This window comes from Sus scrofa, chromosome 18 (genome assembly GCF_000003025.6).
Source record: "Sus scrofa isolate TJ Tabasco breed Duroc chromosome 18, Sscrofa11.1, whole genome shotgun sequence".
Lineage (NCBI taxonomy): Eukaryota > Metazoa > Chordata > Mammalia > Artiodactyla > Suidae > Sus > Sus scrofa.
In genome coordinates this window covers 28,158,925-28,183,806 of record NC_010460.4, presented here as the reverse complement: position 1 = coordinate 28,183,806, position 24,882 = coordinate 28,158,925, and the positions used below count along the sequence as shown (strand labels likewise).

Below are 24,882 nucleotides of genomic sequence, written 5' to 3'. Positions count from 1 at the left end.
CACTATCAGCTCTCACCACCATTAACAATCTGACAAGACAGGAATTAAAACACAGGTGAGGAAAAAAGATGGTTTGACCAAGTTGACCTCTGCTGGAGTTGTGTGAATTCCAAGGTGCACTTATTGCATGGAGATACTGGGATACAGCCCAGGGTGTTCTAATCAGACAGGCAGATTCAAATCCTAACTCCGATATTTACCAGTCATATGCCCTTGGGCCATTCACTCCCTTTCCAGTGGCCTCCTGCAAACCAGGCTAAGTAATCCCTGCACACTAGCTAGTGTAGCAGAAAAACTGAAATTAGATCCTATGCATAAACCTTCTGTTACCTGGGGACATTTAACAAATATCAACAGTATCCTTTTTTTTTTTTTTTTTTTTTTTTTTTTGCTTTTTAGGCTGCACCTGTGGTATATGGAGGTTCCCAGGCTAGGGATCAAATCAGAGAAATCAGAGCTGCAGCTGCCTGTCTACATCACAACCACAGCATCACAGGATCTGAGCAGAGTCTACAACCCTCACCACAGCTCATAGTAATACCAGATCCTTAACCCGCTGAGCAAGGCCAGGAATCGAACTTGCATCTTCATGGATACTAGTCAGGTTCATTACCACTGAGCCATGACAGAATTCCTCTCTTTCCTTTTTCAATGAATAATTAGGGGGTGGGGGGTGGGAAGAATCAAAATAACTTTAGAAGCACTCATGATATGATTTTGGATTTTTCTTTTTTTTTTCCAAAGTAATATTGGACAATTTATAGAGATGATTCCAGGGAAGGCAGAGTACTATCCATGCCTTTCACTTATTTTGTTTTTGTTAGAAATCATGTGACTAGAAAATAAATAGCATCTTCATAGATAGAGACTTGAAATTAAGTGAAGGATGGGTGAAGATCATTAAACTGAAATAGTTCATATTTCAAAAATTTCAACAGCATATTCACACACAATCTCACTCCCATTATTATGTGTCTGTGGTAACACATGGATATTTGAGGTGGGACCAGATGTACTCCTGGGGGGTGGCATACATATACGTGGCAAACATGGCTTGAGTAATTTTAGCCTCTAGGTTTCCCAGTCATCTGATTGGCCTTCTGATAGAGGGCTGTGGGTGGATGGCGTTGATACCAAAAGGGCTAAGAAAAATAAAGACAAACCTAAGGTATTGGCATGGTTAGTTTCTGGTCAGTGCATGGCAGTCTCCACGAGTTTGATATTCATTTAATAAATATTGATTAAACATCAACTTTGTATCATTCTCTATATGATTACTCACTGGAATACAGCTGTAAACCAAACTGATACTGTTCTTGTCATCGTGGAACATGTAGGTCATTCAGTCTAGCATCAAAAAGATCTACCTGTAAGTACTTGAATAGATGATTAGAACATTAATAAAATGAGGACTGGACAACCCCGTGAGAACAACTGAAAGATTTAGTCACTGTCACTGGAAGATATCTAAAATTATCTGTTGGCAATGATGCTTCCACAGTAAGACGATACATAAATATGTCGCCACAACTATCACTTAAAGTAAGTAGATGAAATAACCAAAAGAATACAACTGTTGAAAGATTTTCTGAATATGAAACATTTTACATAATGAGTCTTTATTTGGTTGTTCTCTTTATGGCAGCACTTGTGGCATATGGAAGTTCCTGGGCTATGGGTCAAATGGGTGCAATGATGGATCCAAGCCCCATCTGTGACCTACACCACAGCTTGCAGTAACACTGGATCCTTAACCCACTGAGTGAGGCCAGGGATTGAACCCACATCCTCATGGACACTCTGTTGGGTTCTTAACCCACTGAGCCACAATGGAAACTCTTATTTGGGTAATTCTTAAAAGCCTAATATCAGTATTTAGAATTTTTTTGTTATTATTATTTTTTAATAGTTATTTCCCCGATACAATTTTTTTTCTGCTGTACAGCATGGTGACCCAGTTACACATACATGTACACATTCTATTTTCGCACACTATCATGCTCCATCATAAGTGGCTAGACAGAGTTCCCAGAGCTACACAGCAGGATCTCATTGCTAATCCATTCCAAAGGCAATAGTTTGCATCTATTAACCCCAAGCTCCCAATCCACCCCACACCCTCCCCCTCCCCCTCAGTAACCACAAGTCTATTCTCCAACTGCATGATTTTCTTTTCTGTGGAAAGATTCATTTGTTCCATATGTTATATTCCAAATATAAGTAATATTATATGGAATTTGTCTTTCTCTTTCTGACTTACTTCAATCAGGATGAGTTTCTAGTTCTATCCATGTTGCTGCAAATGACATTATGTCATTCTTTTTTATGGCTGAGTAGTATTCTATTGTGTATATATACCACATCTTCCTAATCCAATTGTCTGTTGATGGACATTTGGGTTGTTTCCATGCTTTAGCTACTGTGAATAGAGCTGCAATGAACATGTGGTGCATGTGTCTTTTTTTAAGGAAAGTTTTGTCCATATAAATGACCAAGAGTGGTGTTGCTGGGTCACGTGGTAGTTCTACATATAGATTTCTAGGGTACCTCCATACTGATCTCCATAATGGTTGTACCAGCTTACATTTCCACCAAAAGTGCGGGAGGGATCACTTTCTTCACACCACCAATGCTATACAGCAGGACCTCATTGCTTATTTATTCTAAATGTAATAGTTTGCATCTACTAACCCCAAACTCCCAGTCCATCTCATTCACCCCCCTTGGTAACCATAATTCTGTTCTCCATGTCTGTGGGTCTGTTTCTGTTCTCTAGATAGGCTCTTTTGTGACATATTTTAGATTCTACATATAAGTTATATTATATGGTATGTCTTTCTCTTTCTGACTTACTTCACTTAGTAGAATCTCTAGTTGCATCCATATTGCTGCAAAAGGCATTATTTCATTCTTTTTATGGCTAAGTAGTATTCCATTGTGTATATGTACATCTTTTTAATCCATTCATCTGTCAATGGACATTTAGGTTGTTGTTTCCACACCTTGGCTATTGTGAATAGTGCTGCAATGAACATAGGGGTCTATGTATCTTTTTGAATGAAACTTTTGTGTGGATATATGCCCAGGAGTGGGATTACAGGATCATACGGTAATTCTATATTTAGTTTTCTGAGGTACCTCCACACTGTTTTCCACAGTGGCTATACCAATTTACATTCCTACCAACAGTGTAGAAGGTTTCCCTTTCCTCCACACTCTCCCCAGCACTTATCATTTGTAGACTTATTAATGATGGCTATTTTGATCAGTGTAAGATTATATCTCATTGTAGTTTTGATTTGTATTTGTCCAATAATTAGTGATGTTGAGCATCTTTTCATGTGCCTGTTGGCCATCCTTACATCTTCTTTGGAGAAATGTCTGTTTAGGTCTTCTGCCGATTTTTTAATTGTTGTTCGGTTGTTCGGTTTTTTTGCTGTTGAGTTGTATGAGCTATTCATCTATTTTGGAGTTTAAGCCCCTTGTCAGTCGCATCATTTGCAACTATTTTGTCCCATTCCATAGACTATCTTTTTGGTTTTTTGGTTTGTTTTTTGTTTTTTATGGTTTCCTTTGCTGTGCAAAAGCTTGCAAGTTTGATTAGGTCCCATTGGTTTATTTTTGTTTTTATTTCTATTGCCTTGGGAGACTGACCTAAGAAATCATTTGTATGGTAGATGTCAGAGAATGTTTTTCCTATGTTCTAGAATTTACCTTTTTGGGGGACCCAATTTCAAGAATCTCTTCAGGAGGATTTGAGCATCAGTATTATCTTTTAAAATTGGCCTTTTAAATATAAAATATCTAAACCATTTATCAAGGTATGATATATCTGTTGTGTCTATTTTTTGGGTTTAGACATTGAATTGTTCAAAAGACAGGAACTCAGACTTAAAAATATGGAATTCAGCTTATGAACTTAAGAAAGATAACATAAAGAATATTTAGTTATATTAAAGTATGGCATCTTTCTGGGAAGAATAGGATCAATATATATTGATGGAGTCTCTTTGGCTATAACCCACAGGCTCTCCTATGTGCTTTCTGCTAATCATTAAAGGGGCTTTAGTTTGCTTTTGCACACTTCCAATCATGTCTTAGAGTTTTGTTTTTGTTTTTTTTAACTTGTTTCTTAATTTTATTGTTCTTTATCATGCAGGGTTTCTTTTTTCTTTTTTATTACTCAACGAATTTATTACATTTATAGTTGTACAAGGATCATCACAATCCAATTTTATATTTCCATCCCACAACTCCAGCACATCCCCCATCCCCCGAAATGTCTCCTTTGGAAACTGTAAGTTTTTCAGTCTGTGAGTCAGTGTAGTTTTAAAATGTTTCTTTTCCTTTCCATATTGCCTAAGAAGCAAAGAATTTTATTTGTATAGATGCAGTCTTGTGCTGTCAGCATGAACTCTTTACAGATTTTTTTTTTTTTTTTTTTTTTTTTGCTTTTTTTGCTTTTTAGGGCTGCACCTATGGCATATGGAAATTTCCAGGCTAGGGGTTGAATCAGAGCTGTAGCTGCAGGCCACAGCCACGGCTACAACAATGCCAGATCTAAACCATGTCTTGGCTCATGGCAATGCCAGATCCTTAATCCACTGAGCAAGGCCAGGGATCAAACCTGCATCATCATGGATACTAGTTGGATTTGTTTCCACTACACTACACCACAATGGGAACTCCCCAGATGCTTGCTTTCTTTTTTTTTTCTTTTTTCTTTTTTTGATCAGCAGTAAGAAATTCTCAATATTATTTCCAAAATCAAGAACTCTTCTTTTACTAATGGTAACCTCAATTATCATATAGTCATACTTTGAATTTAAATAAGAAAATCTGTTTCTAAGGTTATTCCAGAAATACGCAAATTTTATAAATTGATTTCTAATATAAGTAGCTCCTAGAAATATTAATTTCTACCCATGAATACAACCATTCATAATACCACCAACTATGAACACCTTAAAAATAAGGTAGGTATAATTATTAACATTTTCCTGTTAAGGAAACTTAGATCTAGAGCAGACAACTTTCTCGATGTTATAGCAGAAGAGTCAAGGTTGAACCTAAGTCTGTTTTCCTTTGAAATTCATATTACTTGGCCATAAAAGTCTTGTTTTGCACATAACTTTAAAAGAATATTTACATGTGATTTGTAATAGTTTCATGTTATAGCTCATACATTTTAAGTGATGGTTAGAAATGAACTTCAAAAAAATCCAAAAGGGAGATTTTTTTTTTTTCTTGTCAAGATCATACATAGCTCAGTTCACTTTTTTTAGCATCAAAGAATAAATATTAGGTTCTTATCCATGAAGAGCAGGGTAGACTCTGACCTCTAGAAATCAGGGCACTATTCTAGTATAATTCTCTAGTCTTCACTAAAATGAAAACTTTGATTGCCGCATTCTCTTTCTTTCTCTCTTTGTACACACGCATATTTTACTTGAACAATTCTTAAATTTATTCTTAAGAATTTATGTATCTCGAATAGGATGCCACTATTCGATTTTTTTCCTTAAAACTTTTCTATTTGTGAGTATGAAATATTTCCTGGTCTTCTTCCAAATGTTTATTCAATATTCAATAAAATTGTCATTACTAGCAAAAATTTTGGAAAGGTGGTCCTTCTCTGATAATGATTAGATTGACAGTTGGTGTTCTTCGGTTTCACATTGTAAAAAACAATTCTAGTTAGTTTAGGCAAAATAGGAAGTTTATAGCATACAGCGTGGCTCCCAAAAGTGAAAGAAAAGTTGAAGGATTGATCTAGGCAAGAGCAAGAACCAGGGCAGCTGAAGGAGATGAGGGTCACTGTTGCAGGGAGCAACCTCCTGAATAAATCAGCATCATTAGGGACTGCTCTTTGGTCATTCAGCTCAAGATGCCTGTTCCAGCAAAGGCCTAATGGCCTCCTTTGGGGCACAGGTCTACTTGCTGCCAGAAAAAGACATGGCACCTTGATTTCCCCTCTTACCAGACTGTGCACAGTGAGGATTATGTAATTTCCTCAGGACAAAATAGGGGCACCTTACTCAAAGAAGGGGGAAATGAATACTGAGAGGCAAAAATAAATAAATAGAATTAGCCCAATACAGTAAGTATGGTATATAATTCTTTTCATATTTTCTAATAAAGGAGTCGACATTTGTTATTCTTAACATTCAATTTCAATTTTGACAGCCATTGTTTTCACCAAAAATAAAAACAGTGATCTTTTAGATGTACTTAATTTTTTTTGTTGTTAAACTGGATTTTTATTTTATTTTTTTAATTTATTATTATTTTTTTAAAATTTTCCCACTATACAGCAAGGGGATCAAGTTATCCTTATATGTATACATTACATTTTTTCTTTCCCCACCCTTTGTTGTGTTGCAACATGAGTATCTAGACATAGTTCTCAATGCTACTCAGCAGGATCTCCTTGTAAATCTATTCTAAGTTGTGTCTGATAAGCCCAAGCTCCCGATCCCTCCCACTCCCTCCCTTTCCCATCAGGCAGCCACAAGTCTGTTTTCCAAGTCCATGATTTTCTTTTCTGTGGAGATACTATCAAAATAATGATGCAATGAATTTTTTAGAATCATTTTGAATTTTCAGCTTCTATAGGAAGAGATGTCTTTACTTTCAAAATGTAAGCTTTTTATTTCCAAAGTTTGTGAGGGGTTTTGTGGGAGGGGGCCTCAAATAATCATCCAGAAGCTTAATTTCATATCTTATTTCTCCTTGCGTTTCCATCCCCAATCCCTCACACCTATTTTGGCTCATATTTTTTATATATAACTTCTGAGAAAAACTTTAATTATAGTTTCTATTCCAAAGCCAGTTTTCAGTTTCAGCTTCTAAGTCTTATTTTGATGCTCACCTTTACCAGGCTTGCTACATAATAAAAATTTTACATTAAAAGTACAGGTCTGGAGTTCCCATTGTGGCTTAGTGGAAACAAAACTGACTAGCATCCATGAGGATGCAGGTTCAATCCCTGGCCGTGCTCAGTGGGTAAAGGATCCGGCATTGTCTTGAAATGCAGTGTGGGTCTGATCTCACTTGTTGTGGCTGTGGTGTAGGCCAGCGGCTACAGCACCAATTCAACCCTTAACCTGGGATCTACCGCATTCCATGGGGGCATACCTAAAAACTAACTAAATAAATAAATACATAAAAGTATAGGTCAACAAGCACTAAATACTTTAAAAGTACTTTAAAAGTACTAAGGGCATTAGACCTTAATACATTCAGTTTCACTTTTTATATGTTTCTTTTTTGTCACCTCAGGGTTTTTTTTTTTTTTTTTTTTTTTTTTTTTTTTTTTTTAAGCAACTCCTATGAACTTTCTAATTTTGAGACCTACATAGAAAATGTATCTATTTTTACCCTCATCTCATATTATATTATTAGGAAAGACTTTTCAGTATGAATTTCATGAGATCAAGCAGATGACTAATTCCTGTCACATAGTTGCAGGCAAGTTTCTTAACTCGTCCTCTCCTGCTTTCTAAAGATATCCCCCACTCTGTGGCCCACTGCTCTATATCCACATCATTTGCTATGCTGAAAAGGTTTAACATAAACACAGAGTTAAATTTAAAATAATTACTTTAGGGAGTGGATGCTTCTTGAGTACAGGTAATGTTCTATTTCTTAATCTAGGTTCCAGTTACTTGAGTGTGTTTTGTAGACTTTGTAAAAATTCATCCAGCTGTATGCTTATGATTTATCTACTTTTCTTGGATACAAGATTTACTTAAAAAATAATGATTTAAAAAAAGTCACTTTTTATATTCAATGACATCATGATCCATTTTTCCATTGAGGTGTTCATCATTTTCAAACTGATCTACAAGAGCTCTTCAGTAACTCAGGCCAAAATCCTCAGCTGCTCTTTTTCTCATACCTATGTCCAATCTGTAAGAAAATACTACAAGCTGAACTTTCAAAATAGATCCTTAGTCCTTCCACTTCTCCCCACTCCACCGCTAAAACCATCTTTCATGTAGATTATTACAATGGTCATTGTAAATGGTCTTCCTGGTCCCACACTATCCCCCACCACATTCCGTCTATATAACACACAGCAGCTAGACAAATCCCGCCAAACCAAAGATGAATTTTATCACACTCCTGCTCCCAACCCTCCAGTAGCTTCACATTTTACTCCAAGTAAAGGCCAAAATTATGACTGTAGCTCAAAGTTTTCCTGTACAATTGTCTTGGACAATTGCAATAAATCGTCTACTCACATCTCCACTCCCTTTGCCTTCCCACATGGCCTCCTAGCTGCATCTCCAACACTCTAGACGAGCTCCAACCAAAAAGTATATTATTTCCAGAAGGGAAGTTTTCAGTGGAATGATTAAAATAAAGAGTTTGGCCAGCACCACTGAAGAGCTCATTGGCCAGAACTGCTGTCACTGACTCAGTGCTACTTCTTTTCCTTGGATTGCATCTCCTGTTATGAAGAGGGCTAAATGATATCACTGAAAATTGCAAGTACAAAATGAAATATTGTGCATCTGTTTGCTTTAATTTTCAGAGAGGACTGCATACATAGCTCTGTAGTATTCCGTATTTGTTTTAAAGCTCTAATCCAAAATCATACTCTCTTTCTTGCAGACCACCATTAATAAGAATGGTTCAAAAATAAGCTATGTCTGATTACGTTTACTAATCCACCCACAAATGCTTCGCATGTCTCTAACATATCATAGTAACCCCCCTCTCATTGGGTCCACCCCTTTTCAGCAATATAGAAACACTCCAAGGTTGTTTCATTGAAGGGACCTGTTTTCTTTGCCTTATTTTCACCCTTATCAAAGTATATATAACACACAAATTAACACTGACCTAGATTTATTTAGGATAAGCCTAGTAAGACAGCCATTATTTGATCATTCCACAAAATAACAATTTTATGGGATTCAACAAAATAATGTGAGTATATTCAGTTATGGTGGAAATCATTGAAAAATTGTGTTCAGAGATTTGGATGTTTAAGTGGGGAAGTTCAAAGGATCTACTAAGAAGATAACTCCATGGAGATGTTCTATGATCTCTATTAAATTAGAACTTAATAATTTTTACTGTTCATCTTTCAACCAAATCCCAACTGAACACCCATGATGTACTCAGACCCTTTCTTCAAGGTTGAGGAGAGAAAGTTGAGTAAGACATAACTCCTGACCTAAAGGCACCTGTAGTCTATTAGCCTGCATTCTACCCGAATTTGAAAGAAGAATTAGCTTTAAAGTCTGTGATGCCAACTAATTATTATATTTTTATTTTCTTCTATTTTTATAATTAAGTGTAATTTTTGTTTAAAAAGAAATACCTGCTCATTACTAAGGAAATGTTACATAATGTTCAAATTAGAAAGTAAACCTCTTATATTGGCATTATCTATTTGGAATTTTAAGATATTTCAGTGTGACAATAATGTGGACAGTACTAAGGAAACATTAAGCGATTATTTTATAATAAGACCTTGGAATGTCTTGTCCTGAGAAAATGCAAGTAAGAAGAGGGGCAAAGACAACCCAGTGGCCCTGTGCTGTCAAAAGACAGGCATGGTCAAGGACTTCTATGATATATATGTATCACACATTTATATATAAATATACATATAATAAATATATATAGCAAGGAAAACCCAAAGATTCCTGCTGGACAAACTTGAAAGGAAGGAAGATTTATTGAAGAAATATGAAGAAGAACAAAGAATTCCCAGAGGAAAAAACAAAACCATTCAGGGGATTTCTAATAGAAGAGAACTAAAGAATGAAATAATGACATACAGCAGAGACAGCCAAGGTTCAGAACTGACTGTTTCCTTCCTGACAGCAAATAGAGGAGAATAAAAAACCAAAGCCTCTCTGCAGAGTTTAGCCAGCAGGGCCTCAGGTAGAATGTCTCAACTCTCCCAGAGCCATCTGGGTCAGAAGCCACCCAGCTCTTCCAGCCTTCTCTGGGACAAAGAACACAATGAAGACCAGCAGTGGGGAGGTATCAAGGGAACTCTGAAAAGAGCTCATGCCAGAGCACATGCTGCATAAATCCTTCGGCATTCCTTGGCAGCAATAAATAAATTATCTCTAGGACCAAGGTGAAGGAAAGAAATAAAGAGGGCTATAATGGTGAGAAGTGAAACTACTGACAGCAGTAGTTTGCAAACTTTTTAGTCTCAGAACATCACATTCTTAAAACAAATTATTGAGGACCCCAAATGGTGTGTTTAAAGGGTTATAATTGGCTTTAAATTAAAACTCTGGGAAATGGTTTAAATATCACTTAATTTATTTAAAGGAGTAATAAGTTCATGAGTTTGTTTCTGTTCTGTAGATAGGTTCGTTTGTCCCATATTTTAGATTCTACATATAAGTGATATTATATGGTATTTTTCTTTCTCTTTCCGACTTACTTTACTCAGTATGAGGATTCCTAGTTCCATTCGTGTTGCTGCAAATGGAATTATTTTGTCTTTTTTATGGCTGAGTAGTGATGGAACATGATGGAAGATATGAGAAAAAGAATGTGTATATATGTTTAACTGGGCCACATTGCTATATAGCAGAAATTGACAGAACATTGTAAATCAAGTATAATAAAAAAATTAAAACATCTATTTATTACTTAATGCTTCAACAATATTCAATACTTACTATGTGCCCCCCAAAAAATAAAGGAGCAATAACACATCCGGTGTATATTGACATAAATTTTTTTTTCATGAAAAATGACTTTTCAGTAACATGTTTCTATCAGTGTCTCATGCTCTGAGATGTGTTGCTGTAGATGCCAAAAACCAAAACTCTGACAGCTTTTTACCCAGGTTTCCTCATGGTTGTGTTGGCAATGAGCAGCCTGGAGGGATTAGGCAATGCCTTCCCCCAGCACAAAGAGCAGGCTTGCTTGCTGCTGGCTCTAAAAGGCAGATTCCCCAAGCTCAGTCTTTCTCTTCCATCATGCATCCCACTGTGTATGCATGCATCTCTCTAGACCCATCCATATCACCCTTGGGAAACTGGTGCTTACCGGGGGAAACTGATGTAAATATACTGAAACGCTGGCTATTGCTTCATCTGGGAGTGTCAAGTCTTTTAACTCTGACCCAACAATGTCATGTCTTCTGCCAGCCTCCATTAAACTGTGTAAGCTAACTTGTTAACTTGCAAAACCTCAAAGCTTTTATAATTCTTGACATAACAACCAAAATATATAATGAGAAGAGCAGCATTAACATTTTTGCAAATCTCTAATGCCTGGCTTAATAGAAGAGAAGCTCTCATTTGACTGAATCTCTTGCAATATGTTGTCTTCATTGAAATAGATGAACAAAGTCTGGCCTTACACAGACGTCTAACTGGAAAAGGGACAACCTTGTTGATCCCCTAAAAAGATCTCAGCATCCCTATGGTTCTTAGACCCCACTGATCAACAGCTATGAAGCTTATCGCCTACATTGAAATGATTTTAATATTGGGCATTTTGTGTTTGCATGACTTACGTATTCCACAAAATTATTGCTCTGGAAGATGAAGTCGCAATAGCTTAAAATCAGTTATGTTTTTTGTTACTGTTATTGTTGTTTGCTATCTGTTTATATTTTTTGTTACAGGAATGCTCTGAAAACCCACTTATCCAAATAATCAACTACTATACTTGCCCTCATCAGAGTAATAGATCACTCACAGGGCTCATCAAAGGCTGTTTATTCTTCAAGACTAACTTCAAAACGCTTGCTCTGCAGGGTCCACCAATCCTAAATAATTGTTTCATAAATTTTGCCCAATCCCTTTCAGCCTTCCTACCACATTGAAAGATCCACCTTAAACTAGACTTCTCAACACTTAAAATACCTGGTTTTGACCTCCACTTCCTGAAACACTACTAAAGCAGAATAAGCAATAAACTCAGTCTTTCTTTATAAGTAGGTTTAGTAGTTTTTACAAGATGTCAATTAACAATCTATTTCCTACTTGAATTACTACCTCTCCAATAAATGGGTCTCTGCTTTGAGAAACTAAGCATCAAATACACTTAATATAATCATTTCAGCATATATTAGAAATAGAAAATTACACGGTCTTTCATTCAATGGAAAAATCTTGATATTCAATCTACCATTAAATTCCATAAAACTAGGGTTTGCCAGATTTAGCAAATGAAAATACAGAACGGCAGCCAAACTCAAGTTTCAGAAAACAATGAAGAATTTTTTAGTCTAAGTCTCTCCCAGACACTGTATTGAGTGTCCTGTTTTATCTGTCAGCTCTATATAAAACCTGTGCTGTATGAATTGGTTCTACTTTAACAACAAATATTTTCCATTTCCTTATTATTCTTGATCATCAAAGATCCTAATCACTCTATAAAATCAAATACAGTAATTACCTTACCTCACTTTGGGTTCCTTATTTTAGGTTGGTAAGCAAATTATAGATGAAGTATGAAAAGAACAAAATTCAAAAGAAGGCAAAAAAAAATTCTCACTCTGTCAAAGAATCTTGAAATGTTTTTGTTTAAATTTTTGAGCTTCGAATTTTAAGGTTTCAGTTTTAACAGTAGGCTGAAAAATCTGTCAAAGTAGGATGAAAGCTGGACTCATACTCTAGGAGAAAGAAAGTCGTGGAACTTCAGACACCACACATAGTACCTAAGAAAGTGAGCTCAGAGTTGGCGGTGCAGAGGTGATGCCAAAGATGAGGTCATTATAGATAAAATAACAAGTGTCAAAGTGTTTCATGGCTTATAGGCCCCATGTACAGTTATGGTCCAATCCTTAGTCTGTATTTCAGGGCAAAACTGCATTATACCCAATGTTCAATCCCATGCTGATGTCCAACGTTTGTTGAGAACATCTAATGTTCTAGGTGAATAAAGATTAAGAACAATCTTCAAACTGTAATTCTACATCACTAAAGAGCATGATAATGTGTGAAAATAGAATGTGTACATGTATGTGTAACTGGGTTACCATGCTGTACAGTAGAAAAAAAATTGTATTGGGGAAATTATTTTAAAAATAATAGTAATAAATAAATAAATAAAATTTAAAAAAACAATTAACCTTTTATATATTAATAGCATCATGACAGAGGAAAATATACCCAACTGAAAGGTAGAAGTCTTGGACTTTAGTCCCATTTCTAGCAAATTATCTCTTTAATCTTGGGCAATTTAGTTCCTATGTTAGTTTGTGAGGGCTGCCATAACAAAGTATCACAGAGTAGGTGGCTTAAACAACAGAAGTTTGTTTTCTCACAGATCTGGAGGCAAAACGTCCAAGATCAAAGTGTCATTGGAACTTGTCTCTTCTGAGGCCTCTTTTATTTGCAGATGGCTATTTTCTCCGTGGGTCTTCGCATCATCTTCCCCCTCCACAGGCCTCCAATAGCTTGAATATTTGTATTTCCCCAATATTCATATGATGAAATCCAAATCCCCAGTGTGATGGATGGTAGTAGGAGGTGAGGTCTTTGGGAGGTGATTAGGTCTTCAGGGTGGAGCTCTCAAGAATGGGATTAGTGTCCTATAAAAGAGATTCCCAAAGAGACCTTTGGCCCTTTCAGCCATTGAGGACACCAAAAAGGCAGCCACCTATGAAATAGGAAGGAGGCCCTCACTAGACATCAAGTGGCCTGTGCCTTGATCTTGGACTTCCCAGCCTCCAGAACTGTGAGAAATTTCTGTTGTTTGTAAGCCATCCGGTCTCTGGTATTTTGCTGTATCAAACTGAACAAACTAAAAAAAATGCCTGTGTCCAAATTTCCTCTTATAAGAACACCAATTATGCAGAATTACCCTAATGACCTTATGTTAATTTAATTATCTCTTTAAAGGTCCTAGAGATACTGGGAGTTAGTACTTTAACACATGGATTTGGGGGGATACAATTCAGCCCCTAAGAGTTCCTCTTTTCAGAAACTGGGTTCCTCTCTCATAAAAGAGGGATATTGAAATTGATCATTTCTAATGTCTCTTCTCACTCTAGGATTCATATGTAATAAATCAGATTACCTGTTTTACTTTATGGACTACAAAATTAAAACTAGCAGGTCTAAGTCTCAGGAACACTAATATTCATCAGCAAAAATGTCTGAAATCATAATGTCATTATAATGTTAATGAAAACCACAGATGGTAAAAGTTCATTTGCATTTCAAATAGTTGTAGCTTTCCAAGTGCAATGAAATGATTCAGCAAAATTCACATGGTAGAAAAATGTACGTAGTTGTCTTTCTCTTATTCCAGTAGAACCCACTAGGACACTCTGCAAATATCTGTTGAAACTTCTATTGATTCATGCTAAAAACAAATGCTTTCTATTGAGGCTATGTCAATCAGTAATTCTACAACATCATTCTGTGTGGTTTGAGGATATAGGAAGAGATTTATATTTGCATTTCTTGGTATTTTCTTTTTGCTATAATAATTTCACAGCTAAGGTTATAGAATAGCATATTATACCAAGTTTTAGTTTTCTTGATTAATGACTTAGCAGAGAAGAAACATTTATTTCCACATTTGCCTGGAGAAACTCAAAGGAAAAGCCATCTAAAAACATCTCCATGGTAGAAACAGAGGCCTCCATAAGTTTTCAGTTGCATTTTGCCCAAGGCCACAACACTATTAATGTGTTCAATAAAAAATAAGCTTGACCAGTGGATAATAAAATTGGCTACCTAGAATTACCTGAGAAATACCTAAAAAATAAGATTATCCTGACCTCACTTCGCATATTTTGCTTTTTCTTTTTGGGGGGTGCACCCACAGCATATGGAGGTTCCTAGGCTAGGGGTCTAATCAGAGCTACAGCTGCTGGCCTACAGCACAACCACAGCAATGGAGGATCAGAGCCTTGTCGGCAACCTACACCACAGCTCACGGCAACGCCATATCCTTAACCCACTGAGTGAAGCCAGGGATGGACCCGCAACCTCATGGTTCCTAGTCGTATTTGTTGCCACTGCACTACAACGGGAACTCCCATATTTTGATTCAATATGTCTTAGAGACAGCCGAAGAGTCAAAGTGTAGACAACCACCACCATTGGGAAAACCTTGATGGGTCAATTTGTGTTTGGAAATTGCTGCTAGAAGCGTGGATCTCATAAGCCTTGGGACCTTGGAATCTAAGTATAAGACTCTAGCACCCCTTGGAGAACTGGGACTGTTTGGTTTTACTCTCCATTGTCAGAGACACTCTCTATTCCACAAGATCAAGGACCATGTGTAAGGGAACAGTAATATATTGTGAATATATGAATATATATCTGAGATACTTTACCTTGTTTAGGAAATTCCGTTCCCTAATAACAAAGAAACAGGTCCCCAATTAAGGGTCCTAATTGCTTACATGAATTTGAAAAGAGCTAAAACTATCTTCTTGCCTGGCCTTGTCCTGGATGCATTTTCTCCCAGTCTGTACTATGCATTTGTAAGAAAAAACTTCTGGAAGATTGTGAACTTTAGTGAGCACACTGTCCAGTTCACCAAAATGTTATCTGTGGCTTTGCTTATGTTATTTCACAGCATGTAGAGGTAGAAGCTACTTGCAGAAAACTGTGGGGAGGATAATTTTTATCCACAGAAATACAAATTGTATCCACTGTGTCCAGTGTAGCCATTGATTACCACCCTGTGAATGTTGACCAGCTTTTCCCATTTGCACTCATTTGTAAAAGTCGAGCCAGCATTCCTTATCTGACAATAAATATTTGGTACTTTTGAGTTTTCATGTGAGCAGTTTACATCCTACTTGTACCCTCATTTAAGTGATGAGTCAAATAAAAGATTTGGCAGGTGTTCACTTTTATGAGAATCACGATCATATTCACTTTTGAAATGTACCATTTAACCTATTCATTTATTACTGACTATATACTGGGTGCCACATTCGTTACAACAGTCAGCAAAACGAACACAGCCCTGGTTTTTGTAGAGGGTACAGGTGAAAGGGGGCACAAAAAAGTCAGCAGGTTCTAAGTAAGCAGGCAATTACAGTATGTCGTCTAGCAGGGGTCCTCTGACATGGCCTCAAGGGTCCCAGTGGACTAGCATCTGTGCTCTTATGTTATCCCCGCCCCTTGAGTATGGGTTGGACTTACTTCTTGAAAGCAAGGGAGGGAAGGGAAGGGGAGGAATGTTACTTCCAAGATTAGGTTATAGGAAATTACAAATCCAGGTTGAGCCCTCTTCCTGGTTCTTTCGCTTGCTTGCTTGCTTGCCATGAGGGAAGCCAGCCGCTACGCTGTGAGCTGCACTCTGGAGAGCCTCCCATGGTGAGGAACTGATGGGTCCAGCCAACGGCCACACAAAGGAATTTAGAAGTGGATCTTCCCACAATCAGCCCTTGAGATGATTGTAGCCCCAGTCAAGCCCTTAACTGCAAACTTGTGAGAGACTCTGAGCCAGAGAAGCACCTGGAATTTTTCCCTACAGTAACAGTAAGAAAATTAATGTTTTTTTTTTTTTTTTTTTTTTTAAGCTATTAAGCTTTAGGGTAACTAGTTATGCAACAATAGATACCTATGGTATTCTTTTCCCTGGAAAACCATTAAAATAGTCTATCAAAGGTACCCCATCAATAATCACAGAGTGGGGAATCTCACATCATATTCTGTCATCCCTCAGCCCAACTGTCCAGGAATCAGTGTCAGAATATCCACATCCAAATGAATTACACGGTAAACTGCCAACACCACAACACAAACATCCAGAAAGACAAACCATTCTTCTCCCAGAGGAAACTGAATGTGACACCAGAATTTTTACAAGTACCACAGACATGACCATTGCAAAAGGGAAATATCAGTTTGCAATCCAATCTATATAAATCATAGAGTAGTTCTTTTTAACAATTAAAAAAAGAAAAAAAAAAACCCAGCTTCTCTGAGCTCCCATTGTTTCTTCTCATATTTTTCTCATATACTAGTACTGTTTTGTTTCCTTTCTTGTGATGTCAGCAGTTTCACAGGCATCCCCTTGTAAAAGGTAGCATGGGCCAGCATAAGAAATAATAGGTAAAAGAGAAAGCCACGGATTATGGAATTAGAAATGCCTGTGTTTAAATTCTGGCTGGGACTAATTGTAGATCCCTGGGTAAAACTCTGAACCTTTAAATAGGCATCAGGCTAATGCCTTTTAGAGTTGTCATGAGCATTTAAACTTCAGTTTTTGAAATAGTGCGTTGAAGAACTTAGCACACAACAGGGCTAGATAAACACTGGTCTTTCTCCACTTGCCACATGGTTACATTCTGCTAAACCCATCGTTCATTGAAAATATCGTAAACCAAAAATGCATTTAAAACACTTATGCTACCAAACGACAGAGCTTAGCCTAGAATACCTTAAACATGAGAACACTTAAGTTTAGCATACGGTTAGGCAAAATTATTTCATATGAAGCCTATTTTATAATAAAGGCTTTTATTATAAAAGCATATAATCTCATGTAACTTATTGAATACTGTACTGAAAGTGAAAAACAGGATGGTTGTAAAAGTATCGGTTGTTTACAACTGTGATTGTGCGGCCGACCAGAGGCCCTGGCTCGCTGCCCCTGCCCCCCATCACTAGGCAGGAAAAGATACAAACTCTTTGTATGAGGTATGATTTCCACCGAACCCCTCTTGCTTTCACGCCACAATCAAGTTGAAAAATCAAGGTGAACCTATGTCAGCTGGGGACTATAATAATAGTCATTGTTACTATTCCTCCTTCTCTCATGTTTTTTCCTAAGGCCAGTCTTAATGCATCTCCAACATACTTTATTAAGAATCACTTTGTCAAGCTGTATTTAATAGCAAAAGACATTCCAGATTCCACCACATGCCTATCCCAGGATCTAGGAAATCCTATTTCAGAATACAGGTATTGGAATACATGTAAATATTGTCTCGTTGGGGATTATTTGAATGTAGGAAAAAAAAAAAAAAAGTGTTGTTTACTGGCATTTGCCAAGAAAAAGCACAGCAAATTGACCATAATGCAATCCATAGTGTGCCCCCTCCCTGAAAATAAAATGAAATGTAGACTAATTGACCAATAACTTAAAACACTTAAAGAAATCTTTGAACTAAATCTAATAATACGTATTTGGTTGCCTCCTGAAGGGGCAAACCTAGAGAACTAGGCTGCAGGATTGAAAGGGAGAATTCATTTTAACAGCATATTTGCTGGTAGTTTAAAACTGTTGTGCTAAGAGTTCCCGTCGTGGCTCAGTGGTTAACGAATCCGACTAGGAACCATGAGGTTGTGGGTTCGATCCCTGCCCTTGCTCAGTGGGTTAAGGATCCGGCATTGCCATGAGCTGTGGTGTAGGTTGCAGACGCAGCTCGGATCCTGCGTTGCTGTGGCTCTGGCGTAGGCAGGCAGCTACAGCTCCGATTAGACCCCCAGCCTGGGAACCTCCATATGCCGTGGGTGGGGCCCTAGAAAAGGCAAAAAGACAAAAAAATAAAATAAAAAATATAAAACTGTTGTGCTGTATGGAGATATTATCTAATCCAAAGGAGATTAATGAAAATGTGCCCACTCTGAGCCATGTTAATATTGCACAATTAATCTTTCCCCTTGTTTTATTATTCCCAACATTGCTTTCTTTCTGTTTTAGTAGAAGAGAACACAAATTCTAAACTTTTTTTTTTTCTGAAGTAGTTCAGAAGTAGTATCAGCTTTTCACTCCATAGAGAGAGCCGCCCCCAGTTTCCATCTTACCTCCAAATTGAGTGACCTGTTCACCCCGCTCTGCTCATCTATGGTAAGGAGAGAGTTCGGCTCTCTTCTGGCATCTCGGGGAGGAGAGGAGGGAAGCAATGAAACTTCCCACTGGCTTTTAGGCTAATTATTGTTCATGAGCCACAGCTGCACCCAGGTGACATGTGGATGCATCTAGCTGAAGCCCTCGTTCTCTCTTCCGAGATCTGGCCATCACTGGGGTGTGAGCTGCCCGGATATTGTCTTTGCTCTTAGGCAGAATAAGACAAGGAGGGGAAAGAACACTTAATAAAACTTAAAATAGAAAAGCCATTTTAATTGTCCTTAAACCCAATTAAGTGTAGGATTTCAATTGGCTTAGGATTCTTATCTCTACTGGATGGTTAGAGGAAAATGTCTGTCTTCAAAAACAAAGCCATCATAGCCAAGATTCAGAGGAAATAAAACAAAGACATCTTGAACTTATTCAAAGCAAATTAGCTCCTAATTAGTCAGGACAGACCAAGGTTTTCTACCTTGGATAAAAAAAGAACCAGATGAGGCCCTGTCACTGTAACAGGCATAATGTTTATATTGTAGGGATATTTGTTGGTCTAAGACTTGCTGCTGCCTTCTGTGGAGAGCTGGAAGGTCCTGAGAAGGGCTAATGAAAGGGAAGGTGATGAGGGTGTGCAAAGCTCTCCCCACCTCACCTCTTCCCCAGAAAAACTAGGATCTTCTGCCTCAGATGCTGGGAAGACACACCCCCCCATTAGGGACCTTGTTCTGTTTTGTTTCTTCTCTAATTCCCCCTCACCCATATATTTTTCCTCTCTTAGGACTTTTCTTTTTGAACTCATTAACCTCATGGGCTTTATTTTTATAACATGGCCACACTCTTAATAGTTATGGTTATATGATATGGGCAGATGTTATTACTTTTAGGGAAAATGTCACTTATAGTCCTCTTATTCTATTTTTAACTTTTAGCTTATTTTATTGAAGTTTAATTTTAGCATTATCTTAGTTCTTTTTTAGGTTTCGCTGTCATTTCAAATCATTATGCTTTACTTGTTTTGCTTTCCTGTTATCGTTCTCAAGCAGTTTACTCCAATTGCTAGTTTAGGACTATCCTTCACTTGGGTTTTGTTGATCTTCTTTGTTCTCCTGTTTTTTCCTTCCTGGATGGAATAGATGGGACAGTAGGGATGGGATGACTAGGATAGTAGTGCTAAATTTTTTTGGTTTTATAATTTTTTGAGATAAAAATTGTTACAGAACATTGTAAAGTTTTTCGGTATACAACATTATAACCTGACATCAAGAGTCTCTACCAAGAAATCGTGTGGTAGTGATTTTTAATGATTTGTCTTCATTATGAGCAACAAGGACCATGTCTGGAGAAATGGTTTACAAACACTAGTGTCCTCCAGCATCATCTGTTTGTTAAAACGGAGTGATGGCACCACTCGCAGAGTTTCTGATTCAGGAGGTCTGGGGTGGGGCCCAATAATTTGCATGTCTATCAAGTGCCCAGGTGAGGCTGATGCTGTTGTTTGATGGCTACATTTGGAGACTACTGGCCTGGAGAAGTATGAAAAGGGGAGAGAATCATTAATATAAACCAGAGAAAATCCTTTCCATGTATCCTAACCCATTTCTTACCATGCACCCACATGTTTACTGGATTCTCCCCAACACATTCCACTCCCTGCTAAGTCTGAGCTTCTCTTGGGGCCATTAAACCCCTCTGTTCATGGGTCATTGATTGGCTGAAAAGGTTACTTCCTAAAACCTCACAACATTCTCTCCATGAAAATATGGGACTTTGAATCTAATTGAGCTTTAGGCAAAGTTTGGCAATTGTCTGCTAGGAGGGAGGAGCACGGTGAACCCTCTACCCAGGAATGTGCAGACCTTGTAAGGAGCCAGGAGTGGCAGAGCTCTAGAGAGATGGGGACAGGACGGCAGGGACATGGAAGTCAGGTCCCTGTCCCTGCTTTCAAAGTCATTGCTTCCAATATAATTTTGGGAGAATGATGAAGGGAAAATAAAAAACTCCCACCATGGCCAGTCTGTGTCCCCTCTCCTTCTCCCTAGGAAGACCTGTTTCTTCCCCTCTAGTGTATGTGTGCTTTTCCAATGAATGTTGGTATAATTTTATTATCCATGTGTTGACCAACAATATATAGAATTATTGCATATACGTTGGAATATACAAGAATTTACATGACTTGTATCTTCTTTCCAACTTTCTGATCATGGTCTAGGTCTCTGTTACCTCTTTCACCCTATCTTCAACCTCCTTCATGTGCCTAAATCCTGAAATTATAGGAATATGGCTGGTTTGGGCTTTTCCAGTCTTTTTCCTTCAGCCCTGGAGAGTATAGGATGCTATCCTGAGAAAACCATATTCCCCCAAAGGACATTTTATCAAATTTGGATCTTAGTCACTCTAATAATTCTGATAATAGACAGTTCTTTTTTTGATCTAAATCCCTTGCTGGATTTGTGTCCTCAACTAAGAGAAGGATTTTCCCATTGAAAGGATACTTTCCCAACATTAAATCATCTTTTTTGCCTTCTTTCTTCCTCTCTACCCTGCCATCTCAAACACAGCACAAAGTTTCAGAAAGTGAGAGGTCACTTAACTCTCTCCAGATGAGGGAGATGATCTGTCCCACTGCCTGACTCCAGCCATCTTACCAGAGACCTCCATCCAGTAGCAATAACGGCTAATCTGAAATTCTGCAGACTCTTTCACCAGCTCGGCCCAGGTGGGCTTGGCTGGTTGGATGTGAAAGGCACTGCTCTACAGGAAAAGGTACCCACGGGCCACACAGCACCTCAATGAGTGTGTCTTTCTAACTCTGGTAGATGTGGAGTATTCCTGCTTTCTCCAGAAATCCCTTCATGCATTTTGGCTGGTTGGGAGCCTAATAGTAGGGTCTCCAAAATGTTGAGGGCTTTTGACCTTAACTGCCTGTTAGAATTATGGATTTTTCATTATCCATTTCTCTATATTTGGTCTTTGGGGCCCTTTAATTCTCCAGCCATGGGGATAAAAATATACTACAGCGTTTCAGATGGATCACCCATCCTTGCCTCTGTTTTAGAGGTACTGTTGCAACATTGCCTAACTCATTAGGAAAGAAATCTTTCTTTTCCTGTGATTTAAGATCTTTTTCCATGGCAAGCTGACTATAATGTGTCTCCACACTGAAGTAAGCACATAGTTTATCAACTAAACTGGGACATTTTTGAGAGTGACAAATGCTAAACCATTTGGGGTGCCAGTACAACAGGAGAACACGACAGTCCAGACAAACCAGATGCATGGTCATGGTCACCCTACTCAGCAGGCACAATCTCTCCCTAAGAAGCTTCCAGAGAAAGCTTTCAGCCAACAGCCTGTGGTGGTGCCCCTGCCAGGACCATCTGCTTGTGTTTGCAGCTCCAGGAAGCCTTGGGATTGGCTAAGTCATACAAAATATATTTGGACACATGTGGGATCTGTAGTCCAACTGCCAGTGTTCTTCCGGTGGAGAAATCTGTACAAGTTCGTGTTATAAATAGAAACTTCATTATCTGAGCACTATGTGTTTCTGCCTTGGCTCAAAATGTAGGAACTGCCACCAACATTTCCTTTCTCTAAGGAAAGTGTTGGAGACTTTGACAAACACTCCTGCCCTCTCGGAGGTGCCAGAGAAAAATCTTCCATTCTTAGCAACTCCCAGTACTGGCAACTCTTCATGCAAAGAGGAGTGACTTAAGGGACTGGAAAGACTAGGGAGAAACCAATATCCATTAGGCCTCATTTTTCTATTGTTCAGGGGTAATAATACCCCATGTTCATTGAGTGTTTGCATAGTTCATGTGGTGTATTGGTTACCTTGGCTATTACAACAAATTACCATATACTTGGTTTGAAACAGCAGAAATTTATTCTCTCATAACTCTCAAGGCCATAAGTTTGAAGTGAAAGTAATAAGGTAGTGTTCCCTCCAGAGGATCTAGGGGAGAATCAATTATTTGCCTATTCTAGCTTCTAGAAGCTGTTAGCATCCCTTTACTTTGGCTGAATCACTCTAATCTCTGCCTCCCTGACCACACAGCCACCTCCTCTTCTGTTGGTCTAATCTTTCTCTCTCATGCTTTTATAAGGACACTTGTCATTTGATTTAGGACCTATTCAGACAATCCAAAATGACCTCATTTCATGATCTTTAACTTTATTACATCTGCAAAGACTCTTCTTCCAAGCAAGGTAACATTCATACATCCTAGGGTTAGAGCATGAACATCTCTTTTGGGTGACCATTCTTCAGCCTATTGCATATGAATAATTTCTCCAAATTCTCACAACATAAGTCTAGAAAATGAGTACTATTTTTCTAGGGGGTAAATGGGACATACTTTCCCAGGTCACAGAGTTAATCAGTGGAGGAGCCAGGCTTTGAACCTAGGGAGTTAAACTATACGGTCCACATTTTAATTTTTTTTAGGGCTGTATGGAAGTTCCCTGGCCAGGGGTAAAATCGGAGCCATAGCTGCCAGCCTACACCACAGCCACAGCAACAGCAGATCTGAGCTGCATCTGTGACCAACACAGAAACTCAAGGCAATGCCAGATCCTTAATTCACCGAACAAGGCCAGGGATTGAATCTTCATCTTCATGGATACTAGTTGGCTTCTTAACCCGCTTAGCCACACCCGGAACTCGTAGGGTTCACATTTTTAACCATGACATCACAGGTTCACCCATGACCTAGAACTTTCTTCTAGATCTCTCACTTTCTCTGATACTTCTTCCCACATAATTTTTAAAAGGTCAGAGTTCTTTGTTACATCTGGCTTCCATATAATAACCAGACCAAGTACAGGCCAAAGTACAAGTCCTACCTCACACCAAATAGGTCAGGCCAAGCAGGAAAGCCCCATTCTCCACATTCTTTTGGTGTGATGTAATTTCTGCTAAACAAGATATGTGCTTCAATTATATAATGAAATATGTGTTGCTCAAAAAAAGAAGTTGCTCAGTAAAATTATCAGAGCTTATGGGAAAACAGAGCGGATCACTCGAAATCTGTGCAACTTGGTGACCTGCATACTAAAAAAAAAAAAAAAACAAAAAAAGTACAAACAAATGAATAATTGTTATCTTAGAGAAAATTTGGAATGCCCAGACAGGCAGCTCAGCATGGCTAAAGGCACAAACAGAACAAAACTGAAAAAGCCCAGCAGAGTGAAACTTTGGGACACATGGTTTACTGTGCATGTGTATATGTGTGTTTTCACCAATCCCAGGACTCCCTGGCAGAGCTTATCATCTGTGCTTGTCTACCCCTCCCATTGTTGGTAGACTTACAGGACCCCAGTTGCAGTTGCTGAGGCTGTCACTTGCCCTGTCCCAGCAGGAATAAATAGTTGACATTCAGATTTAACTTTCCAACCAAAGAGTAAACATGAGTGCCACCATCATAGAATAGTTTTGCTACATACATCTCTGAAATGTGGTTTAGCTCACACGTAATTAGTCAATAGGTGAGTCTTACTCAGGTTAATTCAGGAATCAAATTGGTTCATATTCAATTTTTCCTTAGCCGAAGGAAAGTAGAAGAGTTATCTTCTGTGAGAAGGAAAGTTCATCTTCTAAACAGTGGCAGTAGGAGCATTAGCAGATTTATTTACTTATCTATTCATTCATTTATTTATTTATAGGGCTACCTCTGTGGCATATGGAAGTTCCCATGCTAGGGGTCGAATCAGAGCTGCAGCTGCCAGCCACAGCCACAGCCACAGCAAAGACAGATCCGAGCCACATCCCCAAACTATGATGCAGCTGGCAGCGATGTCAGATTCTTGACCCACTGCACCAAGGCCAGGGACTGAACCTGAATCCTCACAGGGACAACTTTGGATCCTTAACCTACTGAGCCACAACAGGAAATCCATGCAGCTTTAATTTTTACATAAGAAGCAATCATCTGAGCCTCAGAAGGAGACTCTGGCCCTTGCGTGGATGTTGGTTCATGGCAGGTTGTCCTCAAGTGCCTGCCTTACAGGCAGCCCCAGGGGCTCAGGGATCCACTTCTATCCACATTGTCTCTGCACCATCTGGTACTACTGCCTTCCTATGTCTGTTCTCAACTGGTTCCCAATCTTGAAAGAATGAGGGGT

At 38.3% G+C, this 24,882-nt stretch overlaps 1 protein-coding gene across 4 annotated transcripts in view; it reads right to left on the bottom strand.

Moving 5' to 3' along the window:
* CTTNBP2 (cortactin binding protein 2) overlaps positions 1-24,882 on the bottom strand; it is a 442,954-nt gene that overhangs the window by 389,360 nt on the left and 28,712 nt on the right. The window contains exon 1 of one of the 4 annotated variants that reach the window (XM_021078656.1): positions 18,723-23,289. The exons of the other annotated variants lie outside the window; for them this stretch is intronic. The gene's annotated coding sequence lies outside the window, so the exon portion shown is untranslated. Of the gene's footprint in view, positions 1-18,722; positions 23,290-24,882 lie in introns of those variants that run through there. 4 annotated transcript variants of the gene reach the window in all.